Source organism: Capsicum annuum, chromosome 12 (assembly GCF_002878395.1).
Source record: "Capsicum annuum cultivar UCD-10X-F1 chromosome 12, UCD10Xv1.1, whole genome shotgun sequence".
Taxonomy (NCBI): domain Eukaryota; kingdom Viridiplantae; phylum Streptophyta; class Magnoliopsida; order Solanales; family Solanaceae; genus Capsicum; species Capsicum annuum.
In genome coordinates this window covers 140,681,202-140,708,735 of record NC_061122.1, presented here as the reverse complement: position 1 = coordinate 140,708,735, position 27,534 = coordinate 140,681,202, and positions in this window count along the sequence as shown.

The following is a 27,534-nucleotide window of genomic DNA, read 5'->3' as shown; positions in this document are numbered from 1 at the left end:
CCCTTAGTTTAGATTTTTTTGATTTTAAGTTGAGGGTGTAGGGTAAATTTGTTGTTGTAAAATTGTGAAGTCAACTAGTAGAAATACTTGTACTTGAGGCAGTTGAATTTTTTTGTGATTTTTGTACACCTCTTCAAGTGGTCTACTACTTTAAATTGTGTGATTTTCTTTTAAATGTGACCACTATGCATCTTTGTATGGCATTAGTTCTATAACATAATAATCATTACTAAACAGCTGCACAAACTGAATGAGTAGTTGAGTGTGATATACATGTGTTCCAAGTGTGTGTGAGAGGTATTACTCAGTTCCCTCTGTATGCTGAAGCCAAAACTTGCCCGGTTAAGCTTACCTAAGTTCAAGGATAAGGGTTAGGAAAGGATCATAGGCCATTTTAATATAAGCTCACTTTAGCCTAAATGACTTTTCCTATGTTTATCATATCTCTTAATCCCTGTTTTAAGCCTAATTAGCCTATTTCTTTGTATGACACCTGTCACCTTCTCATTTAGATCATAACGAACCTGTTTTGGCCCTAGTCTTCCTTGAACACTATACACCTTGATTTAGGCAAATGGACTAAGTTGCGGGTGGCTTTCATAGGGTTGCGTGATATAGAATGAGTATGAAGAAAGGTAGCATAAAAGAAAAGAATAAAAAGTTGGGTGTAGAGGAAAAGAGCAAGAAAAAGAAAAATTGTAAAAAAGAATAAGTAATTGAGAAAAGACTGCACCCATCCCAAATAATTATGATCATGAAAAGAGAAGAGCAAAAAAGGTTAATGAGTGAAACCCCAAAAAGATAGTGTAGTGTCAAAGAGGCTTAGTCACTTTAAATACCATCAAGTATCATAGCAGCTCCTAGCCTATATTACAATCCTAAGAGAAGTTCTATAGTGATCCTAGCTGACCTATCTGAAGATGTAGGTAATGTAAATAAGGGCAATCCTATGATACTTTTCATACACTGATTGGAACTTCATTTTGAGATTGAGTGTTTTGCTGTGAGGGCAGACTAGTTACATTGCTAGTCACTAATTCGTTTGGGTAGTGTAATACTGGTATATGCATGGTTGGACCATAATTAAGCTATAATATATTATTTGGGGCATGCCAGTGCGATGACTACCTCCCACAGTCTCAATATCAGTCTCAATAAAAGAACTCAGATAATTCTTCAGAATTTAGGACTATCAGATACAGTCAATGAACTCAGCTAGTTTCATCAGATTCAGGACTGTCAGATACAGTCACTCATGTTATCAATTATCAAAATTCAGTCATTAGTCATGTTAGTCATCAGCATACTCATGTTATCACGATTTTAGATATAGTTACTATGTATGTAAGCATATATTCTTATGTTCATATTAGTCAGTTAGCCAGTATTGTTTATGCATATGAACCCCATGCATTCATCCTACCTCACATGCATACCAGTATATTCAAAGTATTGAAGCATTTGCGCTATGGTGTCTTATACCATAGGTGTAGATACACAAGCTCCAAAGCATCAATAAATTCTAGTTTCAGCCGTCAGAGTTAGAAGTGAGTCCTCATCCTTCAAGGATATGATGATTTCTCTATCATCTCCTTAATTAGTTTATTAGTTGGGGTTAGTTGAGGACATGTCCCATCAACTCTTAAGTCAGACAGTTCGGTCGGTTAGAGGCTTTCCAGACTATCATGCTTAGATAGTTATTTTAGTTGTTTTGGGTATTTCATACCCCGTGTAGATTTTATGTTTTACGTTACTTACGTGAACCTTATGGCCTTTCAGTTTATGTTTCTACATTATTCAGTATATTATGTAATAAATAGGTACAGATATTAGTCATGGGTTAGTTTGTGGTCCTTTGAGGTCATGAGCATCGTGTAGCATTTCGGGTACCAGATTCAGGGTGTTACAGTAGGTTGTCTATAGAAAGCTTATATTATATGGATAAGAATAAAAAAAGGTTGGTAAAGAATATTCACAGGTTGGGTAACTTTAGGGTTCGTCTGTTGGACTCTAAAGATGGGGGAGTTCTTGTTCAAGAATTGGTTAAATCATCTTTTTGTGTTGAGATGGATGAGAAGAAGGCTTTGGATCCCATACTTATGTAAATTAAGGATGATGTGGGTCAGCAAAAGGTTATGGCTTTTGATATTGAGGGAGATAGCATTTTGAGGTATCAAGGAAGGTTATGTGTTTCTAATGTCAATGGGCTACAACAAGTTTTTGGACTGTGGCTTATGAGTCTAGATACCCAGTTCATTCAGATTTGAATAATATGTATCATGACTTTAAGGAAATCTACTGTGAATAATATAAAGAAGGATGTGGCAAACTTTGTGGCTAAGTGTATGGTTTGTCAGCTAGTCGTGATTGAGTATTCGAGGCCTAGTGGCTTGTCTCAACAGATAGGGTTGCCCATGTGGAAGTGGGAGATGATCAATATGGACTTTATTATGCGTCCTATACAGTTTCTCAATCAGTATGATTCTATTTGGGTCATTGTAGATAGGTTGACTAAGTCTAGGCACTTCTTGTATGTGAGAACTAACTACTTACGAAAGGATTATGCGAAGTTATTCATTCAGGAGATTGTCAAGTTACATGAAGCTCTTGTGTTTTATATTCCCAAATTACAATTCTCCTAAAAGAGTGTAACTGGTCATTATCAAATATATAACCCAACTAGGGTGGGGTCGAATCCCACAGGGAATATGGTGTTAACTATGTCATATGATTATTAATAGACTATTAGTCAAGAGTTTCCAAAAATAAAGGGGGGTTATATTGTTAACAAAGATTGTTGAAAGTTCACTCAATGTATGAGCCAGTGATTAATTTGCAAAATAAAATCAATGAGATTCAGTAAACCAGGATTACAGTCACCAAGATGTTTCAACAATAAGGGTTGTGGGCTATTTCAAATCCCTATTTAATCAATTCAGTTACAAGGTTAATTGTGCAATAAAGTCCATCTAATTTTTTCTCAAACATAAAATATGGTTACACTTTAATTCTTTTGAACTTAAAGAGTGAATTGGATTAAGCAATTAAATCCTCAAGAGGTTGATCCTGTTAAGGCATCAACCATGAAACTAAAGGTTAATTACACTATTTTCCTTTAAATCTTCTCTTTTCCTAATACCAACTTTTCTACTCAAACAAGTGGTTTCTATGGATACATCCCTCAAGTTTGCAACTAGGAAGAATCATAAAATGAAGAGAAAGTTATATAATTCAATTAATCTTTGGAATTCAATCATTCCCACAACCCTAACAGTGAATCACACCGAGGCTCCCATAACCCTAGTTATGGGAGTTTTAGCCACACATAATTAAAGAAAGGAATTTCATTATATATTTCATAAATAATTGAGAAATACTTAGAAAAATACAAGAGATTGTTCAAAATCTTAGATTGATAGTGAATAATTGTCAACTTGTTTCTCAGTTAATTCTATGTTACAATTGTTTATCAACAGCCAAAGATGCCTAATCCAACCCTAGGTTAGGTATATATAGGCTCCGAGAAAGTGGTAATTTAAAATTTAAATAAAAGTTGTCACATCATTAGTTGATGACTACACTGATTGTCCGTCGCTGAGGTGACGTTCAGCTGGTTAGGAGTCAATATTCCTTGTCCCTGCACAGTTTTTATTTTGGTAACTTGACGGTCAAAGTGATGGTTCATCGCAATCCTGACAGTCCGTCACCCGGTCCGTCATTAGGATCATGACTTCCATAGTTTCTGCTTAAGATTGATGGTTCAGCTGACAGTTCGTCGACATGGTGATGGCTTATCAATTAGTCCATCACATGCAAAAAGTCTACACTTTTCCAAATTTTTCTTACTTCCGAGTCTGTTTTCTGAGAACAAATAAAACCTAGCACTAAATCTTAAATAGTTGCTTGAAAACATACAATTATCTCTTGTAAAAGGTACAAAATATTTTTCCAAATATCAGAACATCAACACCCTCAACTTAAGAAAATTTCTTGTGCTCAAGCAACTTAAAACCACATCTTGTGAATAACATAAACACTGACTGATACTCAGCTGTTGGACTACGTACTAAGCAACCGCTTAATTTGAACCTTACTCGTGAAATATCAACATATGGGGATCCATATTTGGCATTACTCTAGAATTTAATGCATGCATACTTATGTACTCAAAGTCTCAAAGAGTCAGTAATGAAAAGTACAGATCAACTTGCCCTCACATTCAAAGAAATCTACCACACTTGCTCATTTAGCTTACGAACTAACAAATAGAACTCTCACTCTCACAAAGAAAGTTTCAAACAAAGAACGTGCACCCATAATCTTTCCCTTATCATCTTATGCATCCTATGGTCAATTAGTAAGTATCAAAGCAGCACTTTTGGTAGCTTATAATGAGAATTCGATGCCAGATGAGGAATCTTTTTGGGATAGTTCTTCGAGGTAGTGACTTCACCCTCCTTGTCCTTAATACTACTCACCTTAATTACTTCTTCTTAGTTTCCTTCACAATCTATAATATTTTTCCTGCGGTCTCAAAACATCTTTTTTAACACTATCTACATCAGCCACTATCAACTTATGTTGATGCTGTTAGTTGAGGTACACATTATCCTAACAGATTAGGGCTAGATGAGACATATTTACACAACTCGAACTAATATCTTTGAATTATTAACTTCCTAACAGTATCCACCCTTAACTTAGGCATTTTGCCGTAGTTGAGGTGTATAATGTCCAAGGATGGACCAGGGCCAAAATTAGATATCAATAATCCAAAGAAAGTGAATAAGAATCGTAGGGATTGAATACAAAAAATAAAGGCTCAAAAGGGTTCAAAGGGAAAATTAAATATTTTGGTAGGGCTTTTAAGGCTTAGTGGACTAAGATTAAAAGGAGGCATATTATCCTATCCTATTTAATCAACCACAATGCCACCAGAAAAAATGAATTGTGAAAGTTCTCATTGTACACACAATGTAAGAAATGCATCAAATCCTCACACACACTGCAATGAACTAGTACTCATATTACATACTTTTGGACTTGGATTAACATGATTATGCTTGCTCTATCTCAACATTTAAATGTCACTCATGGATTCACAGTGGTTAATTATCACAAAGTATGTATATTAAGTGACAAAAAAATATATATTCATAAATCTCAGTTCACAGCTTTCTACCACATCATTATTCTCCAACACATGTGATAGGTACTTAACACTTTAATCATTAAATAAAAGAACAGATCATATTTATAATCACAGAATTACACAAAAAATCCTACACATGTTGGTTCTACTAGATAGCACATGGAGGAAAAGAATACAGGCAACAAAAACCCCCGTGGTGACCTACTCCATATAACAAGTACCCTACCCACACTAAATAAACATGTGTTATCCTCAATACATCATCAATAAAGTATGAGGGAGCAGAATACTGGAATAGCCCTTAGTCTTATGAATCAGTCGGGTCAAGCAAGGTTTTCTTAGCCTTGGGTACAGCAGCAAAAAGCCCCTCGGTAACTAGGGAACTCAACACAGTTTCTTTCACAGTGACAAGTACAAGAATAGGTGCTGGCTCAGTATGTGCCCACTTCCTCAGGCTAAACTAGTGGACACCCCAGTTGCTTTATCTATGGCTTTCTTTATTTTATTTTCTTCATCTTTCTTTAATTTTTTAATTTTTTTCTTAAATTTATTTTCTTTGGTATTTCATAGCTACATTTTTTCTTCCTCTCTGATCTTGTGCTACCGCTATTATCTATCTTTTTATATTTGTCCTTGAGTGGCTTTCCCATGAGGTCTACAATACCTTATTCTTCATTGCCCACCACCAATGTAGGATTGAATACACTTGAGAGTGGTTAGTTTTACAATTTAGTAATATTCGTCTGTGCTTGCTTGAAGTCAGCCATGACTTTGCAAAATCTGGAATGGACAGCTCTCCCAACCTGTTGTTCACTCGCTTCTCTATATCATCCATTTTTGCATGCAAGTTCTCATATGGTATAATAGCTTTAGCCATAATTTGGTCTATGAATGGCTTGAATTCTTTCGCCCAAGCACTCAATTGTTGCTCAAATTTCTTTTAAGATTTCACCATCTTTCCAAAATTCTCCTGGTTCAACCTATACTCTAAATATTTGGGTAAAATAGAAGCTATGTTTAGTGTCTCTCCCATCGGGGGTACAAATTCCAAATAAAACACCTAGGTCTTGAACAATTGAAGAGCAACTTTATTTTTGTGCCTCTAAGTTAGGTATGACTAGAGACTTGAGTCGTATCCTGGGTCATGACTTATTGCCACCTTGCCTTCCCTTTTCGTACCTTGATCAATCCATGAGGATATCATATTGTTTCCTATATAGCATGACCTCTCCTTAGTTGGAACCAATGCATACGAGTTGTATAGTACTCAACTATATAAAGGGAAGCCTTAAACCAAATGGATTGTTTTGTCATGAGTAAAACTTACAAGTTAAGGGTGAGTCATACCCTTTGTATATGACTTAAAGATTCCCAATCGTACCAACAATAGTATGGTTGACTTAGGAGAAGCCTAGGACACGATTTAGGGTATGATTCATACCCTAGGGTATGATTGCTAAGGAGTCATATGGGGGAGTCGTACCCCTAGACGGGATCACTTTTCAGCTTTTAACAAAGGGCCTTGGGATTATTTACCTTATCTAAAACCCTAACCCCTCATACTAAATAAGGCATTATATCCTCCTAATCCCTCATTTCACAAGACTCAAATACTCCAAAACACTCTAAAAGCTTTTTGAAGTAAGATTAAAGGATAGGGTTTGGAGAGACCCCATCTGGTAGAAAGAAAGAAGCAATATTATTGGTATGTCTCCTTGTTTAAGGCATGTATCTCTTCCGCTCTTTAAATATTTATAAACCCATGTATTTCACACTTGGATTAGTAAGTGTACATGGTTGTTTTAAAATTAAATAAAAAGGTTTTGTTGCCTAATGATGTATAATGTTAAATCTTGCTTAGACTTATGTTTATATGTGATATTGTTTATGATTTAAATATGTGGGAGCTTGTTGTATATGGTTTAACATGAGGGTCTTGAGTGATCCTAATATTGATAATATCTACCATGTAAATAGCCTTGTTTAAAGTATGCACCCAAGGTGCTTGCAAAATTTTCTAAGTGAATTATTTAGGCATATGAGGTGATGTATTAAACTAGAGAAATGGCCCTATGATCATGAATTATTGATAAATGATATGCTAAAAATTATGAAACATTTATGGTAAAATTGATAACCTTGTTAGTTGATGGCTAATGAGAGGGTAAAGTCCCTAGATATAAGATGAACTTAAATTGTATGTTGAACCCAAGTAGGGTTAGAATGTGGTATAAGATTGTTATTGAAATATGAATTGTTGTAAGGGTCTTGATGAACATAAAATGAATTATATGTTGAATAAAGTGAAGGAATTGGCCTATTGAAATGGTGGAGAAATGAAGGCTCCCATAAGGAGCATGTGGTCATGTATAGTGTTGAATTGGCTAAAATGGTTAAGTTCTTAAATGTAGTAATAAATGTATGTTGATACATGGACAAAGGGTTAACGTTCCAAATGCCAGCTAATGATAGTTGTGATGTCTTGAGGTCAATGTCCTTTTCCTTATATGATAACTTAAGGTTGAAGTACCTTGCCTTATGAATGGCTCGAGGTTAAAGTCCCTTGGCCAATGATATTTCTTGATGTTAAAAGTCCTTTTCTTAAAGAGATCTCTTGAGGTCAAAGTGCCTCGCAGAAGAAAATAGCTTGTGGTTAGAGTCAAAGTGAGAATTGAGGTTAAAGTTTCCTAACTAATGAGTGGGCATAAGGTTGAAGTCTCTTGCCTAGATAATTGTGTGCATGGTTAGAGTCCCTTGATTGTATAAATGTGTTTGTGGTTAAAGTACTTTACTAATGAATGAGTTTGCAGTTCTATGATTAATGATAAAGTGAATGTGGTTTGAGTATTTTGCCTATTGAGAATGTTTGAAGCTATAAGTGTAGGATAGCATAGTCCTCCATTTCATGAATGATGAATGAGTGCTTGAAGCATGTTAATAAGACTTGTTCCTTTGATTGGCATGTGATATACCTATATGGATGGATAAGTGTATGAATGTGATAAAATATGATATATTGACTAATTGTTCATTGATGATGTTATTTTATCACTTATCCTTGAGTTAGATACTAGCATTCCAACCGTTAACCATCTCCTAGCGCTATGTCCATATACGACTAGGGGCCAAAGCATCTTCTTCTTTTCCCCGCAGAGTGATTAAGAGATTAAAGTAGTTCTTGCATTGACTTGAGGTGGTGAGCTTCCTTACTTTAAAATATATGCACCTCTTGGTCTCTTATATTTAGACTTTGTCTCATTAAAACTTTGTTTCGCTATTGTTGGGGTTTTTTTCTGATATACACATTTATTGACTTTGATTTTTATAGAGGTATTGTGAACAACTTTGAACTTAGGTGTGACTTAGACATAATCTTATATTGAATTATGATATTATTTTTTCAATCTTGATATAAGAGTTAGAGTTTTCTCAACTCCTATTTTATGTTGAGATGTTTAGGTTAGGTTATCAGGGAAACCTTTGGTTTATGTGAGCTTGGGGTACACATATGACATAGCTAGAGGTTAGGGTCATGTCATGCTGGTATCAGAGCCTAGGTTCATGGTCAATTGGTTGTTCACAATGTTGTGTCAAGTAGAGTCTCTTTAATGGGTATGAAGCATGCCACACTTATAAAAGAGGGGCTATGAGATATCTTAGGAATGTTTCCATTTCTTGTGTTTTAATCTTATGCTATAAAGTCTAAGGACTTAAATTTCTTAGATTTCATTTTCTATCTTTCAGATCATGCCTTTAAGGAGATCTAAGACTCAGGTAAACACTTCAACTGCCACTGAGAGTCCTAGGGATGACGATCGTCCAGCTTCTAGAGTTCAGACCAAGACTAGGGCTGCAGTATCTGGTTGTCCTTGTGGGGTTCCACCCCCAACCCTGATTATAAGAGTGACTCTCTTCCCTAGTACCTTCAAGGTAATGCTAATAATGTAGAGTTCTATCACTCTATCAATCTCTTGACTTAATTAGTAACCTCTCAATCAGAGTGTGGTGCTCCGGCTATCATTTATTTAGATTCCACAAGAATTGGCGAATTTATGAGGTTAAACCCTCTTATGTTCATGGGAATAAATATTAAGGAAGATCCTCAAGGTTTTGTTGATGAATGAGAAGATTGTATGAATCATGCATGCTTTGGAAATTGAGAGTGTTGAGCTTCCTACCAGTTGAAAGATATGGCGTACATTGGTACATAGGATGGGAGTTTTCTAGAGGTGTTGATGGTAGTCTGGCATCATGGATGGATTTAAGTCTTTCTTAGACCGTTTATTTCCTCAAGAGTTGAGGAAATCAAAGGCGGAGGAGTTTATGAACTTAAAACAAGGGAGGATGTTCATTCAAGAATATGCCTATAAATTCCATCAATTATCAAGGTATGCTCCCAAGATGGTTGCTAGCATGAGGGCTAGGATATATAAGTTTGTCTCAAGATTATCTCATAAATTAGTTCTCGAGGGAAAGGCGGCTTTATTGATTTATAACATGGATATCTCTATATTGATTATGTATATGCAACAAGTAGAGAATAAGAAAAAAAAAGCAAGTTGAACTTAGTAAGAGGCAAGGCAAGAAGTTTAGGCCATCTGAGGGTAGTGGTGGATATGGTGGCAAGTAGTCACAAAAGAATTGGGGGAGTTTGAGTTCGTTATCCTTAGCTAGTGTTTGATCTCTTTACTCAAAGTCATTGGGTGATCAGCGACCTCAGTTTAGTAGTGGGTTCCGGGCATAGGGTGCCTATTTTTAGTCTAGTGGTTCCTAGTCGGCTCCACTCTACCCTCCTTTTATATTCTATGGTCAGATTTATCATGGTCAGTGTGAGAAAGAGAGAAATCAGTATTTTTATTATGTCAGGTTGGGAACATACAATATGAGTGCTCTTCTGTAGCAGCTTCTTGGGCCAACAGGGCCCCTATTGCTACTCCACCACCTTCCATACCAGAGGCTGCTATGTTTTTCTATGCTTCTATTTTTGAAATTAGCGATGGCCAAAACTGCTTGTATGTACTTGCTATTCACTAGGATTTTGAGGAATCTCCCAACGTTGTAATGGGTATGTTGAGACTTTTCTCCCGTGATATGTATTATTTGCTAGATCTAGGGTCTACTCTTTCTTATGTGACCTTGTATGTGGCTATGCATCTTGATTGTGGTCCCGAGAGTCTGTCGGTTCTTTTTTGGTTTCTACCTTAGTAGGAGACATAGTTGTTGTTTACCGGGTCTATAGGGGGTGTGTGGTCTCTGTTAGTGGAAAAGATACTCTTGTTGACTTAATAGAGTTAGACATGGTTGATTTTGATATCATTTTAGGGATGGATTGGTTGCATTTTTGCTATGCTTTCTTAGATTGTCGGGCTCATAGGGCCATGTTTAAATTCCCTAATAAGCCGGTCATTGTATGGGAAGGTGGTTCTCTAGTTCCTAAGGGAAGATTCATTTCTTATCTTAAATCTTGAAGTTGATTGCAAAGGGGTGTTTGTATCATATGGTCCAAGTTAAAGATTCTAACTTGGAAGAGCATTCCTTAGAATCCATTCCCGTGGTTAATTAGTGTCTTGAGGTATTACCCGATGATCTTCCTGGTGTTCCTCCCAATAGGGAAATTGATTTTGGCATTGATCCTTTTCCAGACACTCATCTGATTTCTATCCCTCCCTATAGAATGGCTTCGGTGAAGCTAAAAGAGCTTAAGAAGCAATTGAAAGACCTCTTAGATAAAGGTTTTATCTATCCTAGTGTGTCTCTATGGGGTGCTCCAGTGATGTTCATGCACAAGAAGGATGGTTCCCTTCGTATATGGATCGATTATCATCAATTGAACAAAGTGACTATAAAGAATACATATCTTCTGCCTAGAATCGATGATTTGTTTGATCAACTTTAGGGTGCAAAGTGTTTCTCTAAGATTGATATTCGATCAGCTTATCATCAGCTTAAGAGTAGGGATGCAGTTATCCCTAAGACTACCTTTAGAACCCGATATGGTCACTATGAGTTTCTTGTTATGTCAGTTAGGTTTATCAATGCCCCAAAGGCATTCATGGATTTAATGAATAGGATCTTCCATCCATTCTTAGATATGTTTGTCATTGTCTTCATTGATGATATCTTTGTGTATTTTAAGAGTAAGGTAGATCATGTAGATCACCTTTGTGACATGTTGAAAACTTTGAAGGATCATCATTTGTATGCCAAGTTCTCCAAGTATGAGCTTTGGTTGAAAGCTGTATCTTTTCTTGGTTATTCCATCTCTAGTGAAGGGATTATGCTAGATCCCTAAAAGGTTATGGTGGTTAAGAAGTGTCCTAGATCTATGACTCCATCCAATATTTGGAGCTTCTTGGGTCTAGCCGATTATTATAGAATGTTTGTGGAGAGTTTTTCCACTATAGTTTCCCCGTTGACTAAGTTGACCCAAAAAAAGGTCAAGTTTTTGTGATCCGATGCATGTAAGGGTAGTTTTGATAAGTTGAAAGATAAATTAACTTTGGCTCTCGTTTTGACCTTGCCTGAGGGTAGTTATGGTTTTGTAGTGTATTGTGATGCTTCTCGTGTCGGTCTTAGTTCTGTATTGATGCAACATAGTATGGTGGTGGCCTATGCTTCTAGGCAATTAAAAGTTCATGAAAAAAACTACCCCACCCATGACTTAGAGTTATTAGCCATGGTCTTTATTTTAAAAATTTGGTGGCATTATCTTTATGATGTTCATGTCGACATCTTTTTCAATCATAAGAGCCTTTAATATGTGTTTACTCAAAAGGAGTTGAATCTCTGGCAAAGAAGGTGGCTTGAGCTGTTGAAAGACTATGATATAAGTCTTCATTACCATCCCAGTAAGGCAAATGTAGTCGCTGATGCTCTTAGTAGATTGTCTATGGGAAGTTTGGCCTATGTTGATAAGGATAAGCGGGAATTTGTGAGGGGAGTTCACCATTTGGCTAATCTTAGGTTCAACTTGTGGACTCCAAGGTTGGTAGTGTGTTTGTGCATCCGGTATCTCAATCATCTCTTGTTGTTGAGATAGAGGAGAAGCAAGTATTGGACCCCAAATTGATGAAGATTAAGAGTAATATGAGTCAACACAAAGTTGCAGACTTTGTGGTTGGTGGTAATGGTATCTTGAGGCACCAAGGTAGGCTATATGCTCCTGACATCAATGGATTGAGGGAAAAGGTCATCACCGAGGCTCATGGAGCCCTTTATGCTATTCATCCCATTTCTACCCAGATGTATCATGACCTTAGAGAGTTCTATTGGTGGAACAATATAAAGCGAGATATGGCTAGCTATGTGGCCAAGTGTATTGTGTGTCAAAAAGTAAAAGTTCAACACATGAGGCCCAATGGTTTGTACCAAGAGATTGTTTTGTATGAGTGGAAATGGGAGGCAATTCTATGGATTTTGTGACTGGTCGTTCTAGATCTCAAAATCAATGTGATTCCATTCGGGTAATTATTGATAGAATGACAAAGTCTGCCCATTTCTTACACGTGATAACTAATTTCTCAGTAGAATATTATGCTAAGTTGTATCTTACGGAGATCATAGAGTTGGACGGTGCTTTGGTGTCTATTTTCTCAGCGGTTCTCCATTTTTATCCAACTTTAGAAATTCATTCCAAAGAGGTTTAGAACTAAGGTGTGCCTTAGTACCGAACCCACAAACAGATGGGCAAACGGAGAGAACTATCCATACATTGGAGGATATGTTACGGGCTTATATTATTGATATAGTGGTAGTTGGTATGAACACTTTCCTTTGATTGAGTTCATGTATAATAATAGTTACGACTATAGTATTGGCATGGCACCTTTTGAGGGATTGTATGGTAGGAGATGTCGATCTCCTATTGGGTGGTACGAAGTTAGCGAGGGTAAGTTGCTTGGCCCCGATTTAGTTTACCAATCCTTAGAGAAGATGAAAGTGATTCGCAATAGATTGAAAACTGCTCAAAGTCACCAAAAGTCTTATGCAAATATGAGGTGTAGAGACTTAGAGTTTAATGTAAACGATAGGGCAATTTTGAAAGTATCTCCCATAAAGGGAGTAATGCAGTTTGGCAAAAAATGGAAGCTTAGTTCCCTATTCGCCGGTCCCTATTTAATTGTGAAGAGGGTTGGCAATATTGCCTAAGAGTTAGAGTTACCTTCTAGTATGGACTCTATTCACCTGGTTTTCCATTTATCTATGTTGCAAAAATGCGTGGGTGATCCTTACTTGGTTGTTCCCTCAGAAAATGTTGATATCTCAAACTCCTTGTCCTATAAAGAGGTCTTGGTGAAGGTCTTGGATTGGCAAGTTTGTCTATTGTGAACGAAAGAGGTGGCTTCAATGAAGGTTCTATGGAGGAATCAAAAGTTTGAGGAAGCTACTTGAGAGGCGAAAGACGACATGAAGTTCAAGTACCCGCATTTCTTTCCCATTCTTGAGGCTTGTATTATAGGTATGTATTAATATCCTTACATTGTTATATGTCTTTGATATAAAATAGGTTGAAGTTCCCAAACTTTGAATTGATTTATGTCTTTGTTAGATAATGGATTAAAGTTTCCAATGTGTGAAATGATTTGTGCCTTGATTAGACCATGAAATTATGAACTCCAAACTTAGGTCATGCAAGTTTTGACTCAAGTACTCATGCTTATAGTATGCTCAGTTCCCATAACTTATGGTGCACTCTTAATGATTAGTAAAATTCAGATTATGTCATGTGTGTCCTCAATTTTGATCTCTTTAATTAATTCATGCTTTTATGGATATTTTCTTAGAAGTTCATATGTGGTTATGAAGATAGACTTGAATGTCATGTTGGTGTATAAATGGATGAATAAATTGCGTGTTAGTGAATTCCTAGTATAAGGTTGAATGTAGTTGTTTAAGTGGTACTATGAATTATTCATGAGATGAAAGTTGTGAACACACATAGGGTATTGAATTCATAGTTTAGACTAGTGTTATGGTATTTCGAGTTAGGCTTGAACATAGTGGGTGTATGTAGCTCAACTCAAACAATGGTTGGAGTAGTTATGTGTACCCATGCGAGTATTTAAATTTAAAGAGCGAGGATAAGTTTCAATTGGGCAGTTGCATTGCCTAAGTCCTAGTAATTCTATTTTATCTTATGTTTTATAGGCCTATGTTCCATGTTACAGAGTTCTAGCCATATTAAGATTCCTTACTTATATATCTTATTCAGATCATGCTCAAGAAATTCTTTGCTCCCTAATGATATTAGAACTTTTTTTAAAGAGTGTTGAACAAATACTCCAGTTGGGTAAGAGATTTTAGTATAATTCAGTCCGTATAACTAGCAATTCAGTTTAGCAGTCAGATAGACAAGTTCCTATGATTTTTCATTTTTCCATCTGGTCTTACTATCTGAAGTTTCATGAATATGGCCATTCGATGAGGTAAACCATTCACATCCATGCAAATTATGAATCTAGCTCAGTTCATGCATTATGCATCAGTTTCAAATTCTAGATATTCAGTTATGACTCAGTTCATAAGTGTCCCATGGATCATTACAGTCTGTACTTAGTATTTTAGCCAAGTCAGTATCATTCGGGGGACGAATGATCCCAAGGGTGAGTATGATGCCCCAGAAAAAATTTTCGTTAAGATCTCAGACGAAAATGTGTTGAATTCTATTTATGGATATGCAATTTGTCATCGCGTAGAGCATCGAATAATCTTTCCAACGATATGTGGATCATCTAAAACGGATGCTCGAGCGATGAGTTATGATCATTCCGATCTAACCGTGAATAGTGGTGAACAGTAAATGTGCAGGAAAAAAATACAGAGGCCAGGCGAATTTTAGGGTCAACTTCAAATGATCATAACTCCTTGTACATAATGATCTGGGTGAGCTACTATATATCAACAGTTATGGTCGATCTACTTCAGCCTATCAAAATAGTCCACCATAGGACAGATTTGACATTATTTGATTTTTAAGGATATTTTGGTCATTCCCACTCTAATCCATTCGGGTAAACCATGGATTTAAGTCCATTAAGAGCACTTAATAGCTCATTTTTCTCCAAAATTTCCTAAGGCTCAAACCCCAACCCTACTACTCAAAATTTCATCCTTCTATGTCTCTTGATTGAACTGTAGAAATTTTAAATGGATTTGGGATTCGAGTTGATCATGTTAAGGGCTTCAAGAAGCACCCTTTATTTTCGTGAATAAAGTTCTGGAGTCAGAAGTTCATATTCATCTTCCATTTTTAGGTATGTGGGGCTTTGAACAAGATTATCCTTTTGATCTTGTGCAAAGTATTTTTGTTGAATTAATTGACATGAGATTTTACATGTTTTATCATGAATTAGAAATATGGTTTTATATCTTATATTATTGTCCATGAGCTATAGGATTATGTCATCCGATATGTGTATGATGTTGAGATGGAATTATGTCCAAAAGTATTTGATTATGAGAGTATGATGAATTAATTTGTTAAGCCTTGATTTATACTATCATTCCACTATTTCCTTATTATGAATTTATAATTGATATTGGAAATTCTATATCCCTACTATGGGTTGATGTCTCAAGTACCTTTAAATGAGAGTTGGATGGCAAATTGAGAAATGTTGATATTGAAGTTGCAATGAGTCTTGGTATTTTTCGGATGGTTTTGATGAGTTAAATTGTTGAAAATATTATGTATTGAGTCTTCATATCCTTATCCAAATGTCGAGTCGGTTATGGTTCAATGCATTGATACCTTGTTGATGTTGAGGACGATTAAAATGTTTTGAGCTAAAATATGTTGAGTTAGGAATCCACAAATTGATATGATTTGATAAATGAAAAAGACATTTGATTTGGTCTTTATGATAGACCCTTGTGATGTTGTAGTGGATTTCCTAACGCGTTCTGAGCTTGTCGGGGAGTAGTACTTAGCACCAAGAGGGAAACTTTGTATTTCCCTAAACCTATGTACGACTGTAGGGTTGTTTGATGATGATATTATTGGCTAGAGATCCCAATTTTGATTATTGCAGTTTTAAGGTCATACTCCCTGGCAAAAAGTATGACGCTCCCGCCAACGGGAGTTTCAAACGTTGGTATTCCACGTAGCTCATGTGGGGTTGTGGGTTATAGTAAATTCCCCTGTCCATAAGAGTCATGTTTATTGAAATGCCAAGTCACTCCGAGTTTTGATGTGGTAAGTCAAGTTGCCTATGATGATCTATAGTGATTTATAAGGTTTTTCTCCTACATTTCCTATCTAAGATGTTACGAGTTGCATGATTCAATGTCACTCAAGCCAGGTGTGTCATTATGGTCTGTATGTACATTTTTACAAAATTTATGATATTATTTATATTTTGCATGTGCCCCCACATACTCAATACGTATCTTGTACTGACCCACATATTTCTCTATGGGCTACATTCTTACCATGATGTAGGTTTAGGTACTCAGCCGCAGCCACGAAGTGATATCTGAGTGTCGCATCTACGTTCCTTCAGTGGTGAGTCCTTATGATTCGAGGACCAAGTTGCTAGTTTTGGTGCTGTTGTTTTATGATCCCTTTGTTCTGTTGAGTCAGTTGAGGGTTTGTCCCAATGGCTCATTGATTTTGCTGTATAGAGGCTATGTCAGACTAGTGTATTGTTGGGTTGGTTTATGTATACACAGTCCATATATGTATAGTCTAATGATATTCTGTGCCATGTGCGATGTAATATGATATTTACTTATATATATATCCTTATCGTAGCATATATGTTGTTGGGTTTGAACCTAAGGGTAGTGTTTTGGCTTAAAGGGTTAGCTTGAGGCTACTTATAGCCTTGGGTACCATGTGGCATCTCGAGATGATATTTTGGGGCGCTACAAACTTGGCATCAAAACCTAAGGTTGTGAAGAATCCTAGGGAATCTAACAAGCCGCGTTACGTAGAGTCTTAAGAATTGGTGTATAGCGTACCACACATATGATCAAGAGGCTGCGGAGCGTTCTAGAAAAAGTTGTTTCTTTCTTTCTACAAGAGTCTATCATGCTTACAACTGTTTCCTTCTGATGTTAATTCGTGCGTTCTTATAACAGAAAATGCCTCCACGTCGAGCTCGCGAAAACAACAACCAACCTCAACCCGTTGATCCATTACATGAGACGGTATCCCATTCCAAATTTCAGGCAACTTTTCAGATGCTAGCCCAGGCAGTTACCGCCAATACTTAGGCCAACACTCTACCTCTGCAGGAAAATAATTTGGCAGTAGCATAAATTTGTGACTTTATGCGGATGAATCTGCCAGAGTTTGATGGGTCGAGAGAAGGTGAGTACCCACATATGTATATTGATTAAATGAAGAAAATTACACAGATTATGCACGTGACCAAGGAAGAAAGTATGGAGCTGGCTTCTTATCAGTTGAAGGATGTTGCCTATGACTGGGTGCAGATATAGAATAAGGGTAGAAAGAAAGATACTGCTCCGGTGACTTGGCAATTATTCTATGATGCTTTCTTGGATAGATTCTTTCCTCTTGAGTTACGGGAAGCTAAAATAGAGGAGTTTATGTATTTGAGACAAGGCTCCATGTCAGTTAAGGAGTATTGTCTTAAGTTTAATCAGCTATCGAAGTACGCTCCCAATATGATGGCTGACTCGCGGACTAGTATGAGCAAGTTTCTAACTGGGATGTCGAGTTATATGGTGAAAGAATGTAGATCTGCTATGATTAACAAGGAGATTGATCTTCCTAGGTAAATGATTCACGCCCAACAGATTGAGTCAGACAAGATAAAGGAAATAGAAAGAGTAAGAGGGATTAAGAGAGTCAGATCGGAGCAACAGGGGTCTGATTAGACTAGATTCTTCGAAGGGAGTCGCCCTCAGTTTCAAAGACGTCCATTTATACCTGTGCCTTCCTCAGCTAGTGCTCCTATATATCGAGGCAGGCAGGAGCTCGGGAATGGGTCGGTACCTTCCAGGCCTCAGGACAGTGTAAGCAATCGGCCTCATCCTCCTTTGTGTGCTAAGTGTGGTAAGAACCATTTTAGGGAGTGTTATATAGGGCAGCGGGGCTGTTTTAGTTGTGGAAAGTTGGGCCACATACTTAGAGACTATCCATATGTCAGACAGCGAAGTCGTGATTCCTGTCCCTAGAGTTAGGCTACCAGTGCCCCACCTCCCATAGCCCATCCAGTTCCTCCTCAGGGTGCTTCATCTAGTACTGCTGCTGGTCAATGACAGAATCATTTCTATGCTATACTACCTCATCAGGAGTAGGAGGACTCTCCCGATGTTGTCACTGGTATGCTCCATGTTTTCTATTTTGATGTGTATATGTTGATGGACCTCGGTTTGACTTTTTCTTATGTGACACCTCTGGTTGCTGTAAATTTTGAAATGGATCTTGAACTAATTTCTGAGCCTATTTTGGTTTCTACTCCTATAGGAGAGTCGGTCATTGCTAAGCGGGTGTATAAGAAATATTTCATTACTATCTTTCATTAGGTTATGATGCTGATTTGATTGAGCTAGATATGTTGACTTTGATATCATTCTGGGTATGGATTGGCTTCACTCATGCTATACGTCTATTGATTGTCGTGCCCATGTGGTCAAGTTTCAGTTCCCTGATGAACCTATCCTCGAATGTTTTGGGAGTTCTATGATTCCTAAGGGTCGTTTCATAGCTTATCTCAAAGCTAGGAAGTTGATTTCCAAGGGTTGCATCCACCATTTAGTTCAGGTTAAAGACACTAAGTCTGAAACCCCAACCATTCAGTCAATTAATATTGTTAATGAGTTTCTTGATATCTTTCTGGAAGATCTCCTTTGATACCTCTTGATAGAGAGATAGAGTTTGGGATTGACCTTCTTCCCGATACTCAGGCTATTTCCATTTCTCCGTATCGCATGGATCCTGCAGAACTTAAAGAGTTGAAGGAACAATTGAAAGATCTTTTAGACAAAAGCTTTATCAGACCTAGTGTGTCCCCGTGGGGTGCACCTGTCCTGTTTGTGCATAAGAAAGATAGTTTTTTACGGATGTGTATTGATTACCGGCAGCTTAATAGGGTTACTATCAAGAATAAATATCTGTTTCCTCGAATCGATGATTTATTTGATCAATTGCAAGGTGCGAGCTACTTTTCGAAGATAGACCTCAAATCCGGTTATCACCAACTTAAGGTTAGGGAATGTGATATCCCCAAGACAGCCTTTCGAACCCATTACGGTCATTTTAAATTTTTAGTGATATCTTTCGGGTTAGCTAATGCTCCAGCGGCTTTCATGGATCTTATGAACCATGTATTCCGGCTATATCTGGATTTATTTGTAATATTGTTCCTTGATGATATTCTTATTTACTCCCGAAGTGAGGGTAATCATGCAGATCATCTCCGAATCATGTTGGAAACTCTTCGAAGTCATTGATTGTATGCTAAGTTCAGTAAGTGTGAGTTCTGGCTGAACTCTGTAGCCTTCTTAGGTCATGTTGTTTCTTCCAAAGGTATTAGAGTTGATCCTCAAAAGATAGAGGCTATAAAGAGTTGGCCTAGACCTATTTCTCCTTCTGATATCTGAAGTTTCTTGGGTCTAGCTGGTTATTATCGTCGTTTTGTTAAAGGGTTTTCATCTATTGCGTATCCTATGACCCGTTTGACCCAAAAAAGTGAAGTTTCTATGGTTTGAATCTTACGAGAAGAGTTTTCAAGAGTTGAAGACTCGACTCACTTCAGCTTCTGTGTTGACTTTGCCTGACGGTGTTGATGGTTTTATGGTGTATTGCGATGCTTCTAGAGTCGGTTTGGGTTGTGTATTGATACAAAAGGGCAAGGTTATAGCTTATGCTTCCAGGAAGCTAAAGCCTCACGAGAAGAATTATCCTACCCATGACCTTGAATTAGCTGATGTGGTTTTTGCTTTGAAAATCTGGAGACATTATTTGTATGGTGTCCATGTCAACGTCTTCACAGACCATAAGAGCTTGCAGCATGTATTCACCCAAAAGGAGTTGAATCTTTGGCAGTGACGATGGTTAGAACTGTTGAAAGATTATGATATGAGAGTGCTATATCATCCGGGCAAGGCCAATGTAGTAGCAGATACCCTTAGCTGGAAGTCCATGGGTAGTGTAGCACATGTGGAGATTGGTAAGAAGGAGTTGGCCCGTGAGGTACATCGTTTGGATAGATTGGGGATTAGGTTGTTTGGTGATGCTGAGGGTAGTATAAGAGTTCAAAGCGGTTCCGAATCCTCTTTATTTTTGGAAGTGAAGGAGAAGCAAGACAGGGATCCTACCTTGGTCAGGTTAAAAGAGTCAGTTAAAGACCAAAAGGTGGAGGTTTTCTCCCAAGGGGGAGATGGCATTTTGATACTTCGAGAAAGATTATGTGTTCCTGATGTTGATAACTTAAAGCAGAGGATTATGGCAGAAGCGATGGTACAAGATACTCCATCCATCTTGGTGCTTCCAAGATGTACCATGATTTACGGGAAATCTATTGGTGGAACAGTATGAAAAGGAACATAGCAGAATTTGTGGGAAAGTGTTCCATGTGTCAACAGGTTAAAATAGAGCATCAAAGGCCCAGTAGTGTGATGTAAGAGTTTAGAATTTCTACTTGGAAGTGGGAAGAAGTGAATATGGACTTCATAGTTAGTTTGCCTCCTTCTCGTTGTCATCATGATTCGATTTGGGTTGTCGTAGATCGACTAACGAAATTAGCTCATTTCTTGCTCGTGTATTCATCATATACAGCTGAAGATTATGCTAGAATATATATTCGGGAACTCGTCAGAATTCATGGAATCCCTTTGGCTATTATTTCTGACAGAGGTACTCAGTTTTGGAAATCTTTCCAGAAGGGTCTCGGTACCCAAATTCGTTTAAGTTTTGCTTTCCATCCGCAAATAGATGGTTAGGCCGAGCGGACCATTCAGACTTTAAAAGATATGTTCAGGGCTTGTGTGCTTGATTGTAAAGGTAGTTGGGATCAGCACTTAGCATTAATCGAGTTTGCTTACAATAATAGTTTTCATGCTACTATTGGAATGGCCCCGTTTGAAGCTTTGTATGGTAGAAGGTCTAGATCACCCATTGGTTGGTTTGAAGTTAGTGAGGTTGTCGGGACTAGACCGAATGCGGTGTTCGAGGCTATGGAGAAGGTTAAGTTAATTCGGGAAAGGTTGAAAACCGCCCAAAGTCGTCAAAAATCATACACAGATGTAAGGAGGAAAGACCTTGAATTTGATGTTGGTGATTTAGTGTACTTGAAAGTTTCACCCATGAAAGGGGTGAAGAGATTTGGGAAGAAAGGGAATCTAAGTCCCTGTTACATTGGTCCCGCGGAGTTATCTAACATCCATCTGGTTTTCCATGTTTCTATGCTTAAGAAGTCTATTGGTGATTCTATGTGATTGATCCTTCCGAAAGCTCAGATATTCAAGATAGTCTTTCATATGAAGAGATTCCGATTGAGGTTTTTGATTTTCAAGTTCGTAGGCTAAGAAACAAGGAAGTTCCTTTGGTTAAAGTGCTTTGGCAAAATCAATCCGTGGAGAGTGCTACTTGGGAAGCTGAAGCGGATATGCACGCCAAATATCCCCACCTCTTTCCTATGAATACTGAGCATGTCAAAGGTATCATTCTCTTTTGATTTAATCCTTATTGCTATGTTTATCTTGGCTTGTGTGTTTTCTACGATATCCAAAAAAATCTAGAATGGAGTATATGCTTGGGCAAGATGAGTTTTCTCTATATACTCATTTTCATAGTATTCTTGACCTACCTATCAACATTCGAGGACGAATGTTTCCAAGGGGGAGATGATGTGATACCCCAAAAAAAATTTTCGTTAAGATCTAAGATGAAAATGTGTTGAATTTTGTTCTTTATCATGATTAATAATTTTTCTGTATGGAATTTCTAGATATGCGACTCGTCATCACGTAGAGCATCGAATAAGATTTCGAATGTTATGTGGATCATCTAAAACGGACACTCGAGCGATGAGTTATGATCATTCCGATCTAATTGTGACTAGTGGTGAACAGTAAATGTACAGGAAAAAAATACTGAGGCTAGGCGAATTTTAGGGTCAACTTCAAACAATCATAACTCCTTGTACATAATGATCTGGGTGAGCTACTATATAGCAAAACAAATCTATGAAAGTCCTCTTTCCAATGAAATTGGTTTCATCCTATTTAGCCATCAGAGCAAACAGTTATGATCGATCTACTTCAGCCTATCAAAATAGTCCACTAAAGGACAAATTTAACATTATTTAATTTTTAAGGGTATTTTGGTCATTCCCACTCCAATCCATCCGGGTAAACCATGGATTTAAGTCCATTAAGATTATTCAATAGCTCATTTTTCTCCGAAATTTCCTAAGGCTCAAACCCCAACCCTACTACTCCAAATTTCATCCTTCTATGTTTCTTGATTAAACCGTAGAAATTTCAAATTGATTTGGGATTCAATTTGATCATGTTAAGGGCTTCGAGAAGCACCCTTTATTTTTATGAATAAAGTTCCGAAGTCGAAAGTTCATATTCATCTTCCATTTTTAGGTATGTGGGGCTTTGAACAAGATTATCCTTTCGATCTTGTGCCCTGTATCTTTGTTGAATTACATTGACATGAGATTGTACATGTTTTACCATGAATCGGAAATATGGTTTTATATCTTATATTATTGTCCATGAGTTATGGAATTATGTCTTCCGATATGTGTATGATTTTGAGATGAAATTATGTCCAAAAAGTATTTGATTATGAGAGTATGATGAATTAATTTGTTAAGCCTTGATTTAAACTATTATTCCACTATTTCCTTATTATGAATTTATAATTGATATTGGAAATTATATATCCCTACTATGGGTTGATGTCTCAAGTACCTTTAAATAAGAGTTGGATGGCAAATTGAGAAATGTTGATATTGAAGTTGCAATGAGTCTTGGTATTTTCCGAATGGTTTTGATGAGTTAAATTGTTGAAAATATTATGTATTGAGTCTTCATAGCCTTGCCCAAATATTGAGTTGGTTATGGTTCAATGCATTGATACCTTGTTGATGTTGTGGAAGATTAAAATGTTTTGAGCTAAAATGTGTTGAGTCAGGAATCCATAAATTGTTATGATTTGGTAAATGAGAAAGAGATATGATTTGGTCTTTATGGTAGACCCTTGTGATGTTGTGGTAGATTTTCTAACGTATTCTGAGCTTGTTGGGGAGTAGTACTTAGCATCGAGAGGGAAATTTTGTATTTCCCCAAACCTATGTGCCACCGTAGGGTTGTTTGATGATGATATTATTTGCCAGAGAGCCCTATTGTGATTATTGCAGTTTTAAGGTCGTAATTCCTGGCAAAAAGTATGACGCTCCCACCAACGGGGGTTTCAAACGTTGGTATTCCACGTAGCTCACGTGGGGTTGTCGGTTATAGAAAACTCCCCTATCCATAAGAGTCATGTTTATTGAAATACCGAGTCACTCCAAGTTTTGATGTTGTATGTCAAGTTTCCTATGATGATCTATAATGATTTATGAGGTTTTTCTCCTATATTTCCTATCTAAGATGTTATGAGTTGCATGATTCAATGTCACTCAAGCCAGGTGTGTCATTATGGTCCGTATGTATGTTTTTACAAAATTGATGATATTATTTATATTTTGCATACGCCCTCACATACTCAGTACGTATCTTGTGTTGACCCACATATCTCTCTATGGGCTATATTCATACCATGATGTAGGTTCAGGTACTCAGCCGCAGTCGCGGCAGTGATATTCGAGTGTCGCATCTACGTTCCTTCAATGGTGAGTCCTCATGGTTCGAGGACCAAGTTGCTTGTTTTGGTGCTATTGTTTTGTGATCCCTTTAGTCTGTTGAGTTAGTTGGGGGTTTGTCCTAATGGCTCATTGATTTTGCTGTATAGAGGCTATGTCAGACTAGTGTATTGTTAGGTTGGTTTGTGTATAGAATTTCCATATATGTACAGTCTAACGATATTCTGTGCCATGTGCGATGTGATATGATATGTACTTATATATATATCCTTAGCATAGCGTGTATGTTGTTGTGTTGGAACCCAAGGGTAGTGTTTTGGCTTAAAGGGTTAGTTTGAGGCTACGTGTAGCCTTGGGTACCGTGTGGCATCTTGGGATGATATTTTGGGGCGTTATAGTGAGATATTATAGTAACTAGAATTTTCATGTCCTAAACCTCTCAACTTTTCTTTATGAAACCAGATCCACCCTGAGGTAATAGTTACTCAAAAGGTGACTCTCTCATTTCTATCTCAGCCTAATAACCATTATCTTGACACTGCATGTATTCACGAAACTAGTTTAGTTTAGGTATCTTGCTCAGACTCTGTTATGCAATCATATTCAAAGTCATGCAGGTTCTATATATGATCTCAGTTACCTTAGTACAATACACTCAATCTAACCAATCTCATTTGAGGAGAATTATCCTAAGGGGGAGATAATGTAACACCCCGTACTATTCTTAGCTCGATTCAGATTTTAGTTGCATGCTTAATGGGCTAAAAACTTGATATTTTCACTACGTGTTTGGGACTTAGTCATCTTCAATACCCCTAAACTTTGAGGATTTTTACTTTGACCTTCCCAACCCTAAGACATTATTTTTTGAGTTAATTCATGTTCAAGAATGTAAGAAGTATACCTCAGGGGAGTTTTGTCTTTTTTCGGACAAGGTTTGGGGCATCTTTGGATCATGGAACCAGTGGGTAACCGCAATAGGCCCGTGAAGCGACATTAGTCCCGATCGCATGCTAACCGTATTGCGGTGACGATGTTATGTCTAGTTCTTGAGTTATAATTGTATACATGTGTCATGATCTTTATCGTATTGTGAAGTTCTTATCAGGTGAAATTGGGCATTTTGCTCCTTAACCCAATCATTCATAACACGACTTGGGCATCAGTTAGGGCGTAATTTTGCCCTTTTCCAATTTTCCTCTCAAGAAAACCATTCCCTTTCCCCAAGAACAAGAATTCAATCTTTTTTCCCCAAGAAATAAGGAATTCAAGTTCCCCCAAGTTCAAAAACCTTCAAGAAAGCATCAAGAATTGAGTTTTCCTCTTAAATTAAAGGCTTAAGGTATGTGGGGTATTCAATCATGGGTCCCTTTCCCCCATGACACTCAATAACCCTTTTCTTTCAATTAAAGAGTGAATTTTCTATCATTATGATATTTTATATGTTCAAGAGAGATTGAATTTCATGTTTTCACCGTGATTTTAATTCAAATCTGCCCATGAATGATCCGATGAAAGATTTGGAATTCCTCATGTTCTTAATTTATGTTTCCCGTTCTTTATTCAAGTGAATTCCATGATAGATCCTAAACTTATGATTTTTTAGCAACATTTCCATGTTTTAAATTCATGTTTTCCCCATGTTTGATGAAATGCCCATGTCTTGAGTTGAACTATGATTCAATAATACAGTTTGAGTTTAAATGGTTTTAATGATCATTCAATGTTGGTAGGTTATGAACACGATACCTATGTGTTTTTACATGATTTCTATTTTCAAGTAATGAGTTTGTCAAACCATGATTTTTATTATCATATTTAGAACACCATGATCAAGCTGAGCATTATCATTTTATATATTAATAATTACCTCAAAATTCGTATGCATGGTTATTTTCAGAATAACATAACCTGAGCCTATCAGTTATCAGTGCATGCACTAGTTAGTATTTCAATGTCTTTCAGTTAGGAGAAGGATTTAGCACCGAGTGAACAGAGGGATGAGGTCTCCCCCGTTAATTAGGCATGAGACATTAGTAGTAGTCCCTAAGTTCCAGACCTACGGCGCCATGGTAGATTTTGAGGGGTCCCCCATCAGTTAGGCATGACACCCTTGTCCTTTGGGACATCAGTCTAGTGATCACTACAGTTTAGGTTCTATTCTGATGGCAAGGATAGAATAGCCCTCCTCCACATGGGTCAGACATTAGACTCCATGATAGCTCATTTGGTTTATGTTAGTTACATGATAACTCCCACATTCTTAATACAGAATTCAGTGTATTTTTAGTTTTGGTTTGCTTGACCAAGTGTACAGATTCTCAATTATTCAGTTATTGAATTTTATCCTTTTAGCTTACAGATTATTTCAAAAACATGTATATGTTGGTCTTGCATTAACAGATGTTACAGTTTTTATGCACTTATGTTCAGTTATCTCATCTTGTTCAGTTAGTCCTTATTTTATATGCACAGTACCCCATAGTTTCAGTCCAGTTATTCAAACTAAATACAGTTTTGTTTTACTTGATTAGTATTCATATATCCTCTACTTAGCATACCGATGTTAGTTATTCCTTACTAAAATTTTAGTTATTCGGTCACACAAACATCACTCATTCAGTTAATCAGATCTACTTAGTACATATTATCTTAGTTTTGTATGTTTATTCATTCATTCTCAGTATATTTTTATATTCAGATCCTTGAGTTAAGTCAGTTTCCACCACATAGTTTCATACCCAATATTCATATGTCATCCTCAGTACAGCTTTTATAGCATATTCAGGCTTACAAGATAATGTCTTACATCATTTACGTTTCTACCACCTCCTAGCTTACAGCTCATGATTTATAAATTCTCTATGATTTACAGTTTTCACATATAGTCATGTTTCAAATAAATATTTCAGCAAATGAATTATATCTTTAGTTTTGCAGCATGTTTGAAATATTTCCATGATTTAGTCCATGTCGTCATATACTCAGTACATTCCAATGTACTACCACATATATGGGTTTGTGGCTTTATTTTGAGAACTCCGGACAGTTGTAGATCGTGTACTACATTTGTTATTTTCCATATGTATTGATTAGTGGTAGTTGGAGACATGTCTCAGCTATTTATAGTCAGCATAGTAGAGGATTCATAGCTGTCAGTCAGAGTCAGACATGTAATTTGAGTTTATTTCTTCAGTTTCATCATGATGCAAACTGTATTAGCATTAACTTCATTCAGACTTTTCATGATTATGCTTCCGCTCATCAAATTAATTTTTGTAATATATTCTAAATTAATTGCTCAAGTATTATGCCAGTTCATGAGTTAGTTTAGGATCACTTATGGTTCCAAGCACCATGTTACGACTAGGGGGTAGTCTTGGGTTGTGACATAAAGTCCCTTGTTAATTGAATTAATTCGTATTTTGATAGATGATGGGTTAAAGTCCCCAATTATTTGAGTTGCTTGATGTATTTGAAAGTTGATGGGTTAAATTACCTAAGTTGTGAAATAAGTGTTACTAAGCAAGGGGTTAGAGTCCCGAAGTCGATGAGATGAATGATTACTTGATAATGAGCATGATGTGTGTT